This window comes from Cryptomeria japonica, chromosome 7 (assembly GCF_030272615.1).
Source record: "Cryptomeria japonica chromosome 7, Sugi_1.0, whole genome shotgun sequence".
Lineage (NCBI taxonomy): Eukaryota > Viridiplantae > Streptophyta > Pinopsida > Cupressales > Cupressaceae > Cryptomeria > Cryptomeria japonica.
Genome location: NC_081411.1, coordinates 56,679,353 through 56,697,624, shown reverse-complemented (window position 1 = coordinate 56,697,624; position 18,272 = coordinate 56,679,353).

Here is an 18,272-nt window from a genome sequence, read left to right as displayed (position 1 = left end):
TTTTGACAATGTCACATGCAAAGCCATGGCAACTGTACTTTGACGGCTCATACACACAACATGGGGCAGGAGTTGGCATCCTCTTTATAACTCCTCAAGGGGATTCTATACCAAAACCATACCGCTTATCATTTCCTTGCACTAACAATATAGCGGAATATGAGGCATTAACAATAGGATTACGAATTGTAGTTCAGTGGAAGATCTAGGAACTTTGTGTTTTTGGGGACTCTCAACTTGTTATCCATCAAGCAACTGATGATTACCAAACAAAAGATGAAAAATTAATGCGTTACAAACAAATGGTGGATGACCTAAAACAACACTTCACAAAGATAGACTTTGAGCAGATACCAAGAGAACAGAATCGCGCCATAGATGCCATGGCTACAATTGCTTCCCTGATCGATCTACCTCCAAATGAGGCCCGTTATGAGTTCTTGGTGGATAACCTTTTGGTTCCTTCATATGAGATCATGCCTATTGAGACGATATGTGTTGTCGGTCCCGAATCCCAGTTATATGGTTCCATCTTCACATACCTTCGTGACAATACTCTACCTCCTGATCTATCAAATAACCAACGTCGCACTTTCATTCGCCAATCTTCTCGATATGTCATTTTAGCTAATATTCTATACCGGTGAGGTCTAGATGGCACTCTTCTTAGATGTTTAGAAAGTGACGAAGCTCAGATTATGTTACGTGAAGTGCATGAAGGGATATGTGGTCCGCATGCTAGTGGTCCTACCTTGGCCAAGAAACTCATCAGGACTGGATATTACTAGCCCAATATGGAAAAAAACTCATATCAGTTTGTCAAGAAATGTAAGCAATGCCAAATTCATGGAGACCTCATACATGCACCAGCACAAGAACTTCAACCAATTGCATCTCCTTGGCCCTTTTGTCAGTGGGGACTCGATCTCATAGGCAAGATTCACCCTCCTTCTTCCAATGGTCATAAATTCATTATCACTACCACATAGTATTTTACAAAATGGATTGAAGCCATGCCTCTCACACAAGTCATAGGAAAATAGATTTCTACATTCATCCTCAACTATATCATTTGCCAATATAGTATTCCTGTTTCCATTATCACTGATAACGAGCATTCTTTCAAAAATCAGGATGTTCGTGAACTCTGTGATCGCTTCCCTATTTCCCATCATTTCTCCACACCATATTATCCCCAAGGTAATTGCCAAGCTAAGGTGTCTAATAAAATAATCCTTAAAATTCTAAAGAAGACAGTCAACGATGCTGGCCGTAATTGGCATATCCAACTTAATCCTGCACTTTGGGCTTACCGCACAAGTGTTCGCACACCTACAGGAGCTACACCCTATTCACTTGTCTATGACGCTGAAGCCATCTTTCTTATTGAGGTCGAGCTACCCTCTTTACGGGTCTCTTTGCAAAACATCATCAGTGATGAAGACTATAGGGTCTCTCGATTACAAGAACTGGAACTATTGGATGAATGAAGACAAACTGCTTTTAATCATCTCAAAGCTTACCAACAACGAATGAGTCGCAATTACAATCACAAGGTCAAACCTTGCACATCTGAGGTAGGCGATTTGGTTCTCAGAGAATACCCCAAAAATCAACAAGACAGAGAGAAGAAGGGTAAGTTCGAACCAAATTGGCTTGGTCCTTACATCATTACAACAACATATGGATCTGGGGCATATCAGCTCTCAACTACAGAGGGTGAACCTTTGGAGGATCCTATCAACAGCATGCACCTTCGCAGGTTTTACACATAGCTCTTTGGAATATCTTAATTCAAAAAATACAAAAAAATTATAAAACAAAAAAAAATTGTTACTTGGTGAAAACTTGGCAAACAGGTGCCTTGTGACACAAAAACCATTGAAAAATCGAAAAAAGCAAAGAGAAATAATTTCATCCAACGGTGAAAACCACTTCGGTGGTGCCCTGGGCAAGTACCATGGTGAAAACTGGGTCACCAGCACCATGTGTAGAGACATTGCTCCTCCTTCCTTCAGGATTCACTTTCATCCTTTCACTTTGCACACACTCACATCCTATCCATTCATAATAAATTTACCCATTCCCATCATGGCTTATTATTAGTTTACCCAAGATTGGTTAGCCATTTATAATAAACCTCCCTTCTCACTCCTTTCCATCCATAATAACTCAGATCCTATCTATGGCTAAGGCAAATCCTACGGCTAGTCATGGGTGTGGAACTGAGAACATCACATGTTTCGAGGAGTACAATTTCTTCCAGCTTCCTTCAGTCTATCCACGCAAAATCTGCAATAAAGCAACATCTGCATTGCCGATCCGCAATAAAGTTCCATCTTCTTCACAATAAAGTATCAGTTTCATGGATTCAGTTAGTTTTAGATGAGACACAGTAGCAACAATGGGCTTCAACAAATCAAATCTTTCAACAGACTTAGACAACATATGGTTCTGTGCTATCCATCCTTTCTGTGAAAGTAAACATTGTGACCACAATCAAATACGACTTTATTCAAGTGACAAGAGACACTAAACTTGAGGACTACAGTGGATGTTGGTGTCGAGTCTTGATTTTCTTTTGATTTTATCTTTTTGGTGACATGTCTTTTAGCTTTTCTAGGATGTCTTTAACTAGAGATTTTGTCTCTAGGATGTCTTTGACTAGAAAGGCGAGGATGGGGTATCGTCGCCTATTTTCTTTTGCTGTTTGTGGATTGACTCTTAGTAATGCTATGACTTGTCCAAGGATATGAGGACACTGTGAGTCTAGTATGAATTGGGGCATTCTTTGTTTGTGACTGTCTTATCTCCATGCAAATAGGTACAATGACTTTCTGGGTCGAACATATGCCTCGATTGTCATAACCTACTTGCCATAATAAAGCTCAATGATGATAATGCACAAGAAGCTCTTTCACTTTCATATCTTCTATTTTCCATCCCCCTTTCTTGATTGACTTCCATCATTCTTCTTAAGTCCGCGTAGCCTGTTATCACATGATTGAGTATAATGACACACCAAGAACATTTGCATTTCATGTAGTTGCACTTGCATTACCACATATAAGCATTTCATACATACATATAGATATCACAACTACATCACATCCTGCACACAACACCTGTTAGCACAATTTACATTTGCATTACATACATTCACATTTGAATCATGCATACACATATAAAACATAAAAGAACAAAAATACTACATTGCATCATATACATATTTGCATCCATATCATAAGCATCACATAAGAACATCTCATCATATAGGTACACATGCATATAGTTGCCGCAAAGATGAATCATCTCATATATATAATCATAAAGTGTCATGATACAATGATGTCAAAATCATATGGCTACAAAGCATCCACAGGTGTCTACGTCATCATACAAAAATGGTACAATACTGATACATAGGGAGCCCTCTATGGCTATGATGAACTCCCTCCCTCGAAGCCGCCTAGCCTCGATGGAATCTGAGCCCGTGAAGGACCCGCCCCAGGATCAGCCCTCCTGTCCCCTCTAGCTGGTGGTGGTGGAGGACCAATAACCCCACCACTCGATGCCTGTCTCCTCCGGCTCCCTCCCGTAGTTGTCGTTGTACGTGACGGTCTATGGAAGCTCCTCGCCCGCTGATCCACTGGCATTGCACCATAATAGAGATCTCGCTAGTAGGCAATCTCCTCCCTTGCTCGCAGGACATAGGCATATCCGACCCCTGTGTCCTCCACTGCCTGTCTCCCAGCCCTCAGTGCTGTCTCAGCCTCTGTATAACACTGAATGGCCTGGTCTTTCTCCCGCTCAGTATCTCAGAGCCTCCTCCTGAGCCTATCCCTCTCCCTCTCCAATTCCTAGATCTCATCTGCCTGTCCCTAGTAGATCTCCCTCAGCTCTATCAGGTCATCCTCCTCTGCATCAGCCCCCTCTAGCTCTGCCTGTGGCTCCCCCTGTACAGGTGCCTGCCCTTGTGCCTATGCCTGTACCTGTATGGGTGCCTGTACTAGTACCTATCCCTGTATCTATCCCTGTCCCTATACCTGTACCTGTCTGGGACCCTACGCTGCTAGCACCTGCAGCGGCAATCCACCACGACCCCTCACCACTCGAGCCTGCCTCTCCTCTCCACCCTCCCTCTGTGGTGCAACCCTCCTCTCTCCAACTGCTCCCCTCCTCCTCCATCAGCCTCTGCCCCCATCACCTCCACCATCATCATCATCCCCACCACCATCTCCATCTAATGGCTCTCCTGGATCCGTCAGGCGTGGGAATGGATGCTTCGCCTAGTATGCTGTGTACTTGGCATCCATGCTGGCATCCTCAATCTCTAGCCACATGTCCCAAGGTAGGGGTATCATCTCTACCAGCTGCATAACAACCCGATCATATGATAAAAGGGCCCCAAACTATGCCTGATCTCTCATAGTCCATGCATACATGCCTGAGCCCCGTGGCATCCTCTGAATCCTGCCAAACTGCCTGCCAACCCTGTCCACTAGCTGCCTCTCCAGCACATAGGGCATTCGCCCAATCAGATACCTACTCCAAAAGGTGTAGGGAGGCTCAACTGCATCATCCTCCCACTGCTCGCATCCCAAGTATGGTCTCCATATGACCATGTCAATGTCATCTATCACCTGCCGCCAATGCTCTAACCTGCCAGTCCGTGGTTGCGATGTGATCATGTCATATAAGTGCACAAAACTGCATCCATGACCTTTGCCTCTGAAGTGTATTGGCCTTGTCATTGGCAGATGCTCATAAGCCCACACCTGCAACAATGTCACCCCGCAGCCCAATCCCACTGATCCATGGTATACAAACTGATGTAGCTCATAGTAGAGGTGTGCCAGCACACACGGTCCCCAAGCATATCTGGTGTGCTATGTCACCAATGTCTCCAATGCTCCTCCCCAACCTACAACCAACCCCCGTGTCACCCTATCCGGACATAGGAACCCACTGATCGCTCCTCCTACCACTGCTGGCAGCGCTAGCCCTGTAGCTGTCATCGTATCCCAAGCCACATGTCCAGCCCTCATCTCTAGTCCTGGGTCCTAGAACACTCATCTCAGGGCCTCCCTATCTCCATCTTGATCATATGGGATCAGCTCCCCATCGATCAGTATCCACAGAATCCTATATACATCCTTGAGGGTGACTGTCATCTCACCCATCGACAAATGAAAAGTACATGTTTCGGAGTGCCATCTCTCTGCTAGCGCAGTTAACAGTCCCATGTTCGCCCAAAACTTAGGCACATATAGAACATGTATCAACCCTATAGCCTTGATAGCAGCTCGCTCCTTGGTTGTCAGCTCAGGTCGCAATCTCTGAGTCGATGGGAATCTCTCCCATGACTCCAGCATAGGCAAATACTCCTGCAGTCAAGCAAATCAATCATGTCAGTCATAGTGGCATTCCCTGTTTATCACAAAATGCTACTCTTTTTCTACATGCATATGGCTATCTATCCTAGTGACACTCACTGTTCATCACAAAGTGTTGCTTATATCCTAGTGGTACTCCCTATTCATCACAAAGTACTACGTGTGTGACACTCACTATTCATCACAAAGTGTTACTCACATTTGCACTCATTGTTCATCACAAAGTGTTGTTCATATTTTAGTACTCCTTGTTCATCACAAAGTACTCTATCTTGGTACTCCCTGTTTATCACAAAGTGCCTTGATCTATCCTAGTCTTCCGTAGAGGACCTGCTTGAGTGTATCCTCTCAGCAGCTTATCCAATCGACAACGTATGTTCATCACAGAACTGCCGATTTGACCTAGAAGACAAAAATTCACATTTTTGGACACAAATGCGCTTACCTGACACAAATGCGCTTGAAGACTGCACAGACGGGCCTGGACAACATAGACGTGCATGACAAACACAGACGTGCCTATGCTCTACATAGACGTGCCTGGGCGAAATAGACATACCTTCTTGGCACAGATGCACCTAAACATCACGAGCATGGACGCACCTGGCACCAATGTAGACGCGCCTGGACGTTTTTGGACATTTTTTTGGACCCTATTCTAAGCGCATTTATTGCTCTACCTAGCATGCATTAATGACAATAATAAATGCGTCAAAGTATGAGGAGGTTTGGTGGTACTTACCGGCTCTCCTGCCTCTGCTGGCCTCTGGAATCGGCGAACGCGGTTGAATCTATGAACGAAGGCCATCACTGTTGACTGTTGCTACTCTATTTTCACTTTGCACTCTACTCTCGTGGATGTGTAGATGACAATGAGGATGTATTTTCCCCCGTGGTCTATCTTATAGACTACCCTAGCCCTAGCCCTCGTTGCCCAAGTCAGTCTTCATTATCTCGTGACTCTGTCACTTTACCCGGTCAGTCCATTCTATCCCATCTTTCTTATCGAGAGATTGTCTGTGATCTTTTTAGACATATTTTCATCCAATCTCTCGAGGGGGCATATCATTCCCATCTTGGGGCAACTCTGTATCAGTTCATATTATCTTCTTTGAAACAACGCGACAAGCCGCATTGTCTCAAAGAGGGGCAAAATGTAGAGACCCAAAATTGTCCAGTCTAATTAAATAAATATTTTATTTATTTAATTATCTAAGCTTAATTATTCTATTAATTAAATAAATATTTATTTATTTAATTAATTCATTTATCCTCTTCTAGCCTTATTTCTCATTTAAATAAATACATTTATTTATTTAAATTATCCTTTTCCTAAATTAAATAAATATTTATTTATTTAATTGATCCCACTTCTTCTATTAATTAAATAGATCTTTATTTATTTAATTAATTCATTAACCTTTTCTACCCATGACACATGTCATTCATCTCTTAATTCATACATTACCTACCCCTTTCATTATTTTATTATTTCCTCTACCTACCCTCTAATCATAGCCGACCTCCTTTTACACCTCTCAATCTTATCCCTCCATTTCATATAGTGTCTTCTATATAAGGAGATGCTTCCTTCATTATCAAACCCTAATCAATCATTCGAATGAATCTTATGCACTCGACTACATTATGATCCTACTTGCAACCACATTCCGTTCTTTGTTGAGCTCTTGTGCACATAAAATCTGAGAGCAAATATATCAAACAAGATCAATGGAGATAGGAAGAATGGAGACCAAAACCCTATTGGACATGTGATGGTATAATCTTTGTGATTCCATTTTATTTGCATTGTCGTAGGTAATCTTCATATGTTATGGTGGATCTTTGTTGTTGTTAGGCTAGGGTTTTGTGGTTGAATTCATTTAGCCTTTCAATATCGTTATTATTGTTATCCAGTTTCACCATATACAATTATAAACCCATATAATGAGACCTTGATGTAAGGGGAAGGGATCCTTACACTTAGCCACTACCATAGACAATGATATGCTAGAGAAAATTCAGAAGGATAAATCCATCTTAATTCCATACCATAGGTGATTGAACATTGGAAAGAGTTGTGAGTGAAACTACTTAAAACACCTGTCCAAGGTGATAAACTTCATCAATCTAGAAATTTTATACACTCAAAAATAGCCATGACTAATTAAATAAATATTTATTATTTATTTAATAATTATTCTTTTATTAAATAATTAAACTGAAAAGTTTAATTATTTAATCATCCATCATCAATTCTTCTAAAGTCTTCAACAATTAAATAATTTTACAATTATTTAAATACCCTTTTCCACATCACTTTATCTCCACATCACTCAGTCTTGCCAACTCATATTTATGTGGCTAAATAAATAAATTATTAATTAGCCAAATTAAAGCTTAACTTTTATTTCCTAAATAAAAGAATGAGTACATACACTTAATTCTCAACTTCCCTATATTCTCTCCACAAATCCTACATTTTTGAAGGAGGTTGTCTCCACATCATCCTAATCAACTTCCACTTGTCCCACATTTCCTAAATCTCCTCCAACCATCCTATATTCTTGAGGTCTTCATCTTCACCCAAGGTGAGAATCTTGCCACTTGGATTCTCCTTCCTCCTTTTTATTTGATACTCCAACTAATCCTTCATAGCCGTTAATCTTGCATGATTCAATCTCAACCATTGATCTCTATCACATGGGATTTTGCTCATAAAAATCTATAAAAAGAGAATTTCTCTAGCATTTTGAGTCTAGTACTTATCTTGCATTCACGTGAGCTTTGAGCATCTAATCAATTTAGCAATTTATAGTGTTCCTTTGGTTCTTAGTTTAATCTTTCATATAGTTGTATATTTAGCTTTGCACAATCATTTAGCTTGTATCAAACATCTAGTTATGAAGAGTCCATCCATCATTTGTCATCTTGGAGACTATAACTAGTGCAATCTGAGAGTAACATATACAACAAGATCAAAGATGATAGGAGACAATGAGACAACAAGTGGAGGTTTACTATTTTAAGTATTTCTCTTTTAAATGTTTCATTGGTAATTTTGGAATTTCTTTTAAGTTTATATTTTTGTGAAACTAACAAATCTTGTAGGTTCATTCTTGAAATATTTCAAAGTTACACAATAATGTCACGTCCTTCCAAATATCAATCAAGTCATCCATTTTGAAAATGATTTGGTGGTGGGATGCCTTCTCCCATAGATCGAGAAATATTTTTAAGTATTCCTTGTAATTATCTTTTGGATTCTTCTAGAAAGACTTGCCTTCCATAGCCAACCCCATGATTGTAGAAATGGCCTCCATTAACATAGTAAAATTCACCTTACCCAATTGAACTTCATCATTTTTTCAAGACTGGGAAAATTTATCTTAAATCAAAGGATCAAAGCCCTTCATACCCTCCACATAGTTAGCTAAATTACCTTCCACTAATTTCTCCCAAAGGACATTGTTCTCTTTAAATTTTCATAGGTATCAGGATCCATTTTAATTAAATCTCTTTCCATAGTTACCATAGTTACATAAATTAGGATTAGAAAAATCACAATCAGAAGCAATAATAGAAATGTTTCTATCCTTACCATTAAAATAACAAATCCATCTTAAGATATGATAAAAGTACACTATGGGGAGGATAACAAACAAAAGGGTTATTTTTAAATCTTTAGGCTTCATAGATTTTGTTGTCCTCATTTATTATAGAATCCATTTCAGTAAGTAAATTGTGTGGATCCTTCTAGAATTTAATCCCCTCATAGAAGGGGTCAAGGTTGGCAAGCTTGTCAGTCATCTTCTTACCCTCTTGAAAAATGTTTTGAAACACTACATGGTCTAATGTGGCAGTGACACCATGACAATTTAAAATGATATCTACCACCTACCAACTAGGTTTGATTGCACCTTGTAGCATCATGATTACATTATTGGAGTCCCCTTATATGATTAACCTTTTACATTTATTCTTTCCAATGAAGATGCAAAAAAAGGTACCATCACCTTGGCCATGCTACAAGTTTGATTATCAAGATTTTCCACATAGGTTATCACTGCATTTCTCTCTAAATTCCTAATTATACCACCCCCTCTTTCTCGACTAGGGTTCCCTTTCAAGGAGTCATGAAAATTTAACTTCAACCAACCTGGGTTAGGGGAGACCATTTAATGTTGTTCTTAAACCCCATAGGGGCTATCAAATATTGGATAAATGTCCATCAATTCCCAATTTTTTGCTACCATCCAATCAAAATGTGAGGGGGATCTGAATGCCTATATTTGCTGAAGGCTTCCATCTTCTCCTTTACCTTGTTAATAATTATTTTGGTTAAGGCTAACCATGGAGACTTACAATCCCTAAAGATTCAGTTGTAATATTATTTTCACAAACACCACCTATTATGGAGGAAAGCTTACCACCAGAGCTTCTAAGTAAGGAGATGCGAGGAAGGTGGATTGCAAGCCAAAGAGGCCAACATAGGGCACCAATGTGACATCTAATAGATAAAAAAGGTTTAGTAAATATTTTTCCAAACCTTCTATGAATAAATACAATGAAATAAAAGATGTTTCATGATTCCCTTAGCCTCTTCACATAAAACAATTTTTTTCAAAAAATAGAATCCTGTCTTTTGGTAATTATGAATGGTAAGGATTTTCTTATGGCAAACAATCCACTTAAAATATGACATCTTAGGGGTAGATTTAGAACTCCATAATGAAGACCAATTAAAGGAAGCCTCAAGAGAAGGAGAAATGAGCACAAAGATAGATTTAATAGTGCAATCCCTGTCCTTTGAGAGAGCATAGACTAAGTTATCAAAAACCTTTTAACTGAAGAATCTTAGAGATTTCAGAAGATTTTGACTTTCAATAGTTGCATCTATAAGGAGTAGAAAAAAATCCTCCATTGAGAATCTCCAGGAAGGTGAAAAGGTGCCAGGAACCAAATAGTCAACTAGAAAAGTGTCAAGTTTATCAACTAGAGCTTTCTCCAACATCGACAAAATAGGATGGAGCTACAAAGGGGTAGCTAAAATCCAAGGGTCTTTCTAGGATAGAATCTTATGTTTCTCCCATCACCAACTTGCCAAAGCATACCTTTTTGAATTATAAATTTTGATTTCATAACATTGTTCCAAACGTGAGAGCCTCTTGGGAGATCATGATGGTAAAGGAAGGATAAACAATAGCCATCATTAAGGTATTTAACTAACATCACCTTTGTCTAGATTTCTTTTCCTTTAAAGAGTCTCCATCCAATTTTATCCATTAAGCAAAGATTAAGGGATTTTGAATATTTGATACCAAGACAACCATCAAACTTACTAGGACAAACCATGTCTTATTCCACCAAGGAGATTTTGTTTTTAAGTTCAACTCCCAACCAAATAAATTATCTTTGTATTTGAGCTAATTTCTTGCCCAAATAGTCAATATATGAAACAAAGACAAGAGGTACATTGAGGTGATTTGGAGAGAGGCCTCGAGGAGTTGAAGTTTGCTGACATTACTAAGAAGGGCCGCTTTCCAATTTGCCAAATTTTTCTATATTCTTTTGAGTGGGCTCAAAAAAATAGAGTTCTCAACTTTCCTTGATGTGAGAGGTAATCCCACATATAAAGTAGGAAAGGAGGTGATTTGACAATTCAAAACCTATACAATATGATTTTGAATAGGAGGGGAAACATTCATAAAGAAAGATCTCTCTTTCCAAGGTTGATCAATTTCCCTCAAGCAGATGTATAGTCAGACAAAATAGAGGACCAACCTTTGGCCTCAGCCATAGAAGCATTACCTATCAAAATGGTTTCATTATCAAATTATTAATGGGAGATGACTAGAGGGAAAGAGGAAACATTGATTCCTTTTAACGATCCATATACAATACCATCATCAAAGTTTCTTCCTAGCATAGTAGTGATGATGATGAAGAGGTAGGGGGGCCAATGGTCCCCTTGTCTCAAACCACTCGAAGAAGAAAAGTATCCTTGAGTGGAGTCATTGACAAGGACAAAGAACAAAGGGGTTTTGAAACAAGTCTTAATCAATTTTAGAGTTTTACCATCAAATCCAAATCTATTGAGGTTCTTCTTGAGGAAGGGCCAAGACACCTTATCATTTTCTCTAGAAATGCCCAATTTTAGGAGCATAGATTCTTTCTTGTTATTCGCTATAGAATAGAAGGCTTCATGAACCATAAGAACAACATAAAAGAATTGACAACCTAGAACAAACCCTTTTTGATGATCATGGATCAGTTTATTCAACAAAGGCTTTATTTTGTGTACCCAATTTTGGAAAAAATATTATAGAGGGTATTACAAAGATTGATAGGTCAAAAATCAGACATAGCATTTGGTACATATTTTTGGGAATCATTACAATATGAGTGTGATTAATTTCTCAAAAAATGCACACATAGGAAAAGAATTCATGGGCTGCCAAAGTGACATCCTTTCCCATAATGTCCCAAAACTCATGAAAGAAGAAAAGAGGAAATCCATTAGAGCCTAAGGATTTGAACAACCCAATAGAAAAAAATGCATCTTTGATTTCCTCATCTGTAAATTTGCATTCAAAGGACATCTTGTGTTCTTGGGTGATTAGTTTGGGGATGACCTTGAGAAGTCTTTTAGAAATATCATTTACCTGGCAAGCTTGAGGGGGAGGGTTGGGCAAGGTGGAGAAATTAGACATGACCTCCCTATTAATATTTTTCTCCTCTGAGAGGAAGTCCCTATCCACCCTAACTAACATTTTGATTTTGTTCCCATTCCTATGTCGAGAAGTAGATTGCTGAAAGAACTTCATGTTCATATCACACTCCTTAATCCAATGGATAAGAGATATTTGCCTACAATATAGCTCTTCTTTATAAATAATATTGTGAAGATCCACCAAAAGATTATTTGCCTCACACACCCTATGTGGAGAAGCACCAAGATGTTCAATTTCCAACTAGAAAGTATAAAGCTTATCTTTTGACTCCTTTTTCTTAGAGAAAACATTGCCAAAATAAGACTTTCTCTAGCTTTTGAGGTTCTTAATCAAGAGTTTAAGTTTACTTTCAACCCTAAACATAGCAGTACCCATGAAGTAAGAACTCCACCATTGAGAAATTAGATCCTTAAAATTGGGGTCACAAATCCACTTACATTGAAAACAGAAAGGGAAGAACCTACTTAGTTATATGAAGTCCTATTTCAACTGGATAAGGTAGTGATCAGAATGTGAACAAATATCAGAGGAGAGGAAGTAGGAGCTAGAAATTTCTCATAAGATGGAGAGCCAACATTTATCCAGACTAACATGGGTTAAGCCCTCAGCAGAATAGAGGTTAGGCCAAGTATAATTTCTTCCTAAGACCTCCAAGTCAACCAACCTTTTGTGTGATAGGAAATCATGGAGCTGTAACATAATATCAGAGAATTATAAAGCATCCCCCCATTTTTCAAAGGAAAAAAGGGGGGAATGAAATTTTTCCTTCAGCAACCAGCAATCATTATTGAAAATTCTAAAATCATCATTAAGGGAATACAAAAATTTCCTCCTTGAGACCAAGTTGTTGGGTGCATAGACATTGGTTAAGATCTAATCAATATTAGCAGAGTCATTAGAAAATGAGATATGCCAAGAATATTTATCTTGACACTTAAGGATCCCATTAAGTTTGTTTAGTATCCACATAGTTACTAAACCACCTAACGCAATGAAATTAATTACCTTTAAGAAGACATGAAACTTCATTTTGGTTTCCTAAAGTATTAAGAGATATGGTTTGAACTCTTTCACTAGATTTCTAACCAAAATATGTTTATGAGACCCATTTAGTCCTCAAATATTTCATGAAATAATAATCATTTCTTTGTTTTTGGAGAAGACGTACTTCAAGGTACTTTGGCTACCATCATCCACATCTCTAGCCACCATGAGCTGCATCACATATCTGATAAATTTTATGTATACTCTTGATTCTTTACCCATATTTGTTAATTTTCTAGCACTCAAAAAAGGAGAGCTAGACCAGGTTCCAAAAATCAACGGGGTGCAAGGAGAGATAGCCTTCATCTTAATCTCCACAAGAGAAAATAAAGACAAGGGAGCACAATCTCTCAAAGGAGTCACAAGTTGAGGAGACTCCAAAGGGGTATTGACCAAAGAGGGAAGCGCCTTGAGAAAGTTTGGAATAACATAAGAAACAATATCAATGATTGGGGAGGATAGGTCAAAAACCAAGGGCCCACAAGATGGAAGAGGGCTAAAATCCACTAGAAAATTTTGGAGAGAGATCACCACCTCCAAAGAGACTTGATTGGGAACCAAAGGAAGAGGAGAACATTCACACTACATGAGCATAGAAACCATAGACAAGTTCTCCACTTTCTTCCATGAACAACCAAAATCCCTAGAACCACAACCACCACCACCCTAGACACAGTTCAACAAATCTTTTCCCTTTTCCTTTATCTTATCACCTTTGTTACCATCCTTTTGGCTATGAATACCAAGATTCTTGATTGAAGAATAAACATAACAAAAGGGGATCAAATTTTTATACTTAGTTGGCTCCAAAAGAAACAACCCAAATGCAACTTTAGTTCAATAAGGACTAGAAGAGATGAGCTAGGGACCACACTAATGCAGGAACCAGGTAAAAACCAACCTGGAATGAAGCTTGGTAATATAATCCACAACAATAAACTAGTCAAAGGAGCTGGAAATACTAACAATAATCTCTTGATCCTAAAATTCAAGAGGAAGGCTTGGGAGATAGACTCAGGTAGGAGCGACCCCTTCAAGATGCTTTAGTTCAAACCTCACATTTTGTTTACATAGGAGGCTTTTTTTCTTTCCAAAGAACCATGAAATGGAGTATAAAATGCAAAAAATGTCTTCTTAATGGGAGAAGGAGAAGCATAACATACATTTTGGAAGTGTAGAAACCAAGAGACTTCCTTTCAACAACCACTTTATGGATATCCACTTCCTTACCATAGAGATCTCCGGCCTTCTTCCCAAAATATTTCTAACTAAGGAGTTCTCCATTTTGGCCAATGAGTGGTTCAAGGAGGGGTCATTGAGGTTCATACAAGTAACCTCTTCAGAATGCTTGATGAGAACCCCATCCATGGAGATAAAATGACCACCATTGAACAAGTCCTTCCAGTTGTTCTAGGTAGATTTTTCCTCATTCACCAATGAGAGAGTAAAGGACCCACAATCCCCCTAATTCATGTTGACCATATGTAGAGAGAGAACGTTCATAGAGGCCCTAGTCCCAACATAAGAACCTCTAAGGATCTCAAGGAAGAAGAGAAAACTATCTGCATGAAACATGTCCTAAGATAGCAGCAATCCTTGAGCTAAATCACCCCTATTCTACTCTTGTACTTGCACACCATCATCCCCTACACCATCTCTAGATAAATCTTGCCCATTACTCACATAGCCCATTTTAATAATTTTGTTCATGTGAAAGAAGAAGTTAAATATGATAATTTATATTTATTTATTTCTGTGTAAACCAATAATGCTAATATCAAAAGATTGTGCCAAAATATAATTCCTTTCTCTTCATTACAAATTTTAAAACTTTTAATAAAAAAGAAGGAAAACTTATATGAATTAAAAAAAGTATTCATTCATTCTTAGTCATGCATTTTCATTATTGAATTAAAATGAGTAGGATTGTGATTGATAAAACATAAAAGAATTAGCTTTTATTTTTACTAACTTTCTTGTAGTGGGAATATGCTTAGAGTCAAAGAATAGAGATTTCCCTTCCAAGTAAAATTTGACAATTACATTTTACTTTTGAAATTTGTGTTACATTGATTTTACTAGTTTGGCTATTTAAAAACAAATGGTAATTCATATCTCACTAGAAAAAATCTAGGTCTATTGTCGCAACTCCCTTGCCAAGGCACCTTTAGTGAAAAAAAGAAAAATGATACAAATATGAGCTAGAAAATGGGATCATAAAGAATACAAATAACCATGTAAAATATTATAAAATACATTTGCAATATTTTCTTAAAATTTTGATTAATTTGACATGGATGAAAAATAAACAACTCCAAAAAAATCTACTATAGAAGGCAACATAAATGATCATGTATAAACATTTGGTCATATGCAACATGGAGGTCCAATGGGTAACAAATATAAAGAAATAGTACAAATACACACCACCTGCATACATAATGACAAGGTAGATCTCTATAGATTAATACACCAAACAAATTTATGGAACAAGACATGGCACAACCAACTACACAACAAAAGAATTGGAACAATTAATATCTTGTAGAATAAAAATTAGAAATAGACAAATAAGGAATGATGTGATTTTTCTACAAATTAAACTTTTTAACATATATAAAGTTAAAATGCATGATACGGTTCTCTTCTATGAAACCAAATCCACTGTTATTTTAAAGTTAGCAATATCTAATCCAAATTGGACAAATCAAGATAAGATTGTTTTAAATAAAATAATCTTCATACATTTGTGTGCTTGCAAGAATGACTTTATCACAAGCTTTTGTCTACTATAAAATTCACAAATTTATATTAACCATATCCCCCTTACTTAAAGACTTTTTCAACTTGTCACCAAAGATTTTATCAGTGAGAATAGAATGAATAGTACTATTTTAAAGATATTATGGCTTCTCATTTGTGTGATATTGTTTCTTGAATGTGTCAAACTTTAACATGAAATAGATTACATATTTTATACTTTTCCTCAAAATTATAGTGATCCAAAAAATAGATCAAATTTTATAGATTAATGACAACTAAACATACAAAAATATTAGTATCATATCCCAAAAGAGAAAACCAAGAATTAAAAAACACAAGATAGCACAAGGAAATGACAAATAGGCCTATATAGCTTTTTATGTGCTCTCTAAATGTATTCACCTTCCTAGGCATCATCACATATAAAAATCAAACCACATGATGCTAGAATTTAAGGGAAGCCATTAGTACTATTATTTCATAAAGTAATCACATTAAAGAAGAGCAACATGGAAATCCATTGTATTATAACTTTTTACTTTAGGAGGGAAAAGATGTAATGAGGAAGAAAAGAAGTTACCCATAATCATCTTGGCATAAGAAAATGTAAACAAAATTTATAGAAATAGTAACAAAGTACTGAATATCAATAAATAAATAAAATATAATTCGAGAAATCCATGCATACCTTCACAATTGAAATAACGTGTTAAGACTGTAGCATCTTTTCCTTGTTGGGTTGATTTGTTAAAATCTTTCATTGTTAGCATTTTTGAAGATTGTTTTGGGTACCTAATTTCATTTTGCCTTGACTTGCTCAGCTGGTGGGCCATTTAAGTTACCCAAAATTATGGGTCTTTTGTCATCAGGTTGACTGGCCCCATGCCTTGAGTTGTATGTTTAACTGGTTGGTCCTTATAACTTGGATATACATATGTTCCTCCCTAAGCTTCCTTTTATAATCACTCTTTATGGATAGCCCCCTTATAATGATCTTAAACTCATTAGATAAGTTCATGTGCTTATTTTTATTCTCATGGTTGTTGCCCATGGCCCCACTAAGTTTTTACTGCAAACTCAATTGTTATTCGGGCATGCAGGGAAAAGTGTTATAATCATAACTATTACCCATGGCCTCTCATGAAAAGTTAATTTTTTGCTAAAGTCTTGCGGGAATGAGGGGTGTGGAGTGTTTTCCCCTGCATCCCCACAAGATAAACAATGGGACCCAATATGGAATGCAGGTGCATGAGGAGGGAATAGTTATAGGAATGTATTACCCACATCCATGCAAGATAATTGGTGAGGCTTCAATTTGACATCAGTCATGCAGGGATAAAGAATGTTGACAAAGGGCGGACCCCACATGATAATTTAGTACACATGTGGACTAAAAATGAATTCCATCTCAGATTCTATCGCAAATCTGAAGCATGTCCCAGGTTCAAAAAGAAAAATGCAATATGGCTAGGTACCAAATGAAAGCTAATGCATACCAATTTAATGCAGAAGAGAATCAAGTTCAAAAGAAGGATCGAGTTTTAATGCTGAGAGCTGTTAAATCATTTCATTGCATCTTGAAGTTGAAGACTGATGAGGATTTTCAACTTGCATAGGGTTTCAACGATCGACAACAAACTCTAGGATCATTAGCCCTGTGGCCAAAGTCTGAGAGTATCTCAATAAATCTTCAGTAGCCCAAGAATGTCGATATAAGAAGTTTGAAGACTATTGTGAGAGATGTACATATGTCAGATTTTTGGTTACTCACAAAAGTATGAAAGCATGCCTTTGGATGCATTCTAAATCTAGAAATACTAGGGACATGTAGATCGCACGAATTAACGCAATCTTTGAGTGAACCACAGTCATGATAATGTGCAAATTTGATGGATGATTAGTGTCACTTTGAAATTTGAAAGGGAAGACAATTAAATGAGATGGAAAATCAATCACATCTAACAAGTGTTCACCAACAAGGAAGCTATATTATACATAAGCTAACTCACCAAGTCTTGAGAAATGAATGTGTCCTTAGAGACAGATCAATTTGAGTGAATAGTTTTGTTTTTTTCTTCATATTTTTCAGATAGAGGGGTATCAAAACTACAAAGAGTAGCCAAATGGATATCAAAAGGCTTGAATGCAACTACTGGCCTCAGCTAAAGTTGCAAATGTTCTCTCTAGTGGCCGACTATCATCTCCCTCTCATGTATCATCTCCCTCTCATGAAGGCTGGGGTGAAGAGAGAGTTGGGAGGGAACACAAAGAAAGTGAATTTGAGCCAAGCACATCTGCCTGATCAAAACTCAAAGCTCTCCCCTACTAGAGGATG